This window comes from Morus notabilis, unplaced genomic scaffold, assembly GCF_000414095.1.
Source record: "Morus notabilis unplaced genomic scaffold, ASM41409v2 Scaffold307, whole genome shotgun sequence".
In the NCBI taxonomy this organism is placed as follows: Eukaryota; Viridiplantae; Streptophyta; class Magnoliopsida; order Rosales; family Moraceae; genus Morus; species Morus notabilis.
The window spans coordinates 1,165,278-1,168,476 of record NW_010361515.1 but is presented as its reverse complement, the minus strand read 5'-3'; the positions used below and the strand labels follow the sequence as shown (position 1 = coordinate 1,168,476).

At 32.4% G+C, this 3,199-nt stretch overlaps 1 non-coding gene across 1 annotated transcript; it reads left to right on the top strand.

Annotated features, from left to right (window-relative positions):
• Positions 1–1,011: 1,011 nt before the first annotated feature.
• Positions 1,012–1,084, top strand: TRNAF-GAA. The gene has a single exon. It is a non-coding gene; the product is annotated as a tRNA-Phe (tRNA).
• Positions 1,085–3,199: the final 2,115 nt, after the last annotated feature.

Genomic DNA, 3,199 nt, shown 5'->3' with positions numbered 1-3,199 from the left:
ATGACGACACGATTCGAAACTCGCATAAAGTTGGCGGGTTTGAGTTTACTATAAATGGATTTTGGTCACGATTAACACGATTAATAAATGGGTTGGGTTATGGTTGACCTCCTAACACGAATTGACACGATTAACTATATATGTCATTTGCAATCTAATGATATGTGATATAACATGAAAGTTTATATAATATATTAAATATCAATAATGTGAATTTTAATATTTGTAGGTAAATTTCATTTATTTTGCTTAAAGGAAAAGAAAATTTGACCACTAAACATGTTAAACTTGTCATAACCATATTAAATAAGTCATTATTATATTAGTTATTTATTTAATATATCAATTTAAATGGGTTATACGGATTGACACGATTAACACAATTTATAAATGGATCATGTTTGAGTTGATATTTTTAACACGTTTAATAATCAAATTGTGTTTAAATTAATATTTTTTTACACGATTAATAAATGAATTGACACGAAAATGACTTACCCATAGCACATGGAGCGGGGAAAAAAAATAAAAGAAAAGTTTTCACGGTAGTGTGTTGGTGCTGTTAGTTTAGTATGAGCTGGCTATATTTTTAAATGTTATGATATTTTTATATAAGACGTCAGAGTATTATTATTGGCGGAACGAGAATAGGGAGACACGAAGGGGTAGAAGCAGGAAAAAAGTTTAAAGAGAGAGATCACAGAAATTTCGCTCAGATTTCAAAACTCATATGACCCGTTTAATTCGTTGATTCGAGTTTTTAATTCAAATTGAGATGTGATTTTATGTGAGAGTTTTTTATTGTAATAAAAAGATTAAATATAATTATTTATGAGAATTTTTTACTGTAACAAAACTCAAATTCTAAACTCGAATCAGTCGTTAATAGCTAAAAGAAACTCGTGTAAATAAGGGTATCTTTAAGCGTCATTTGTGTTTCAAACACGTTTTGTTTCAACTTTAGGATTAAGACACATGTCTAGATGTTTGGTCAGACTGAAGATACACAACGCGGGGATAGCTCAGTTGGGAGAGCGTCAGACTGAAGATCTGAAGGTCGCGTGTTCGATCCACGCTCACCGCAATCTGGGAACAGCAGAAAGGGAGAGATTTATTACCAATCAAAACTTTCTCATTTCCGAATACCCTTAATCCGGGAGCGTAAGGGCTTGATTTTTTTAGAATAAAACCCAAAAAAGATTTAAAATTAAGTTACAATTTTTTTAAGTTCATATTTATTTGTAAAATTTAAGTTTAAATTTCCTCTTCAACCCAAGTTCTTAAACTCAAATTCAATTTAATTAATAATATTTTTTCTATTCTTACAAACGTCATAACTTTTTCATTTTAATTCTGATTGAGATGTTTTTTTTCTATGCGTTCACAACGAAGAGATGAATAAAACCTCACTCATATATCCTATTAAAATTTTTCATCACCATTGAGTTTTTATTAAAATACTATCCAAGTACAAATTCAAGTTTTGACCCATTCAAACACAAACTCAAATAGATTCTCAATTCAATTCATAACTTAAATATGCACATCTAAATACAAACTCAAGTTACAACTTCAACTCAAATTACAACTCAAATTCAACTCAAGATCTATAATTAAGTCACCATAATTCAAAAATATAACCAAATAAATCCTAAGACTGTCATAAAGAAAACCAAGAGATATTGGATGTGAGAAAATCATCATTGAATGCACAAAGGAAGTCACAAATTAACGTGCGTGTAGACCAATATCCTAGGAATTATCCATTTTTTAAGGAGTGTAATGAATTATGAGCGCAAAACCAAAAATAAAATAAAATTAAATTAAATTAAAGAAAGAACGAACCAAGTTCAGGGAGCATTATGAGAATAATCCTAAAGGAAAATGATTTTTTGTTTTTACCTTGATTAATGGTTGTAGAGCTGTGTGGTGGATCTTTAGTCCCAAAATAGTTTTAAAATTATTTTTTCTCTCTTCAATATATGTTATAAAATAATTATTTAAAAACACAAGATATTCTATATTTTATATTGCAGAACAATTTCCTAGGCATTTTACTATAAGCAAAGTGACGATGACATCCTGCTTGAAGATAACATTGACCCAAATGTGGAGTTTGGTGGTGCCACTATAAATGTATAAGGTCAAAATGTGACTGATGATGAGTTGATTTCTGTCGGATTGGATGAGGAAGATGTAGGGCTTTCAGATGAAGAATTTGTCAGAGATCAATCTTTGCTTCAAAAGTTGGTGAAACTTCAGATTTCCAGGTAAATACATATGTGCCTGATCATACTTGTGCCCGTGTCCCTAAGAACAAGTTTGTTAACTCCACCGGTTGTCTAAGAGATACTTAAACACATGGATTACCAATCAGAAATTTGATATTGCCAAATTCCAAGAGAAGGTGAGAAATAAATATGTGTTACAAATCGCAAAGTCTCGTAGCTATCGCGCTAGATCGAAAGGGATTGAAACGATTGAAGGGACATATGATATGCAATATAGTACATTGTGCTTGAAGAGATGAAAAGAAGCAACCCCGGGACAGCAGTTGCGGTGAAGATCGAGATGGGTCCAGACCAAACTCCAATATTCAAAGTTGCAAGAAAGGGTTTTTAGCAGGATGTCGACGAGTTGTTGGATTAGATGGATATCATTTAATGGGACCTCATCCAGGTAAACTTTTAGTGGCGTGTGGAATAAATGGAAACTATCAGATTTATCCTCTATTTCATTTGCCATTGTTGAGGCTGAAACTAAGGAAACTTGGAAGTGATTCTTAGAGTCTTTAATTAGATGATCTACAAATAGTGAACCAATTTTGCATGAACTTTTATTTCAGACAAGCAAAAGGGTCTAAAAAAGGCCTTAGAAGAGGATCTTCAGAATGCAGAGCATCAGTTTTGTGCTGAGACATTTATGCAACAACTTCGAGACTTACTTCAAGGGAGAGACACTCAAAGAGAAGATGACGAATGCTGCCAAGGCAACTACAGATGCTAAGTTTTTAGATTTTTTATGGAGGAATCTATAAAGAGGATGAGGAAGCTTATAATTGGTTAGCGATGAAGGATCCTGCCCATTGGAGTAGGTCTCATTTTAAGCACTAGAACAAATGTGATATTTTGATGAATAATCTTTGCGAGTCTTTTAATGGTGCATAATGTCACGGACCTTTTCTTCTTACAAGGTAACC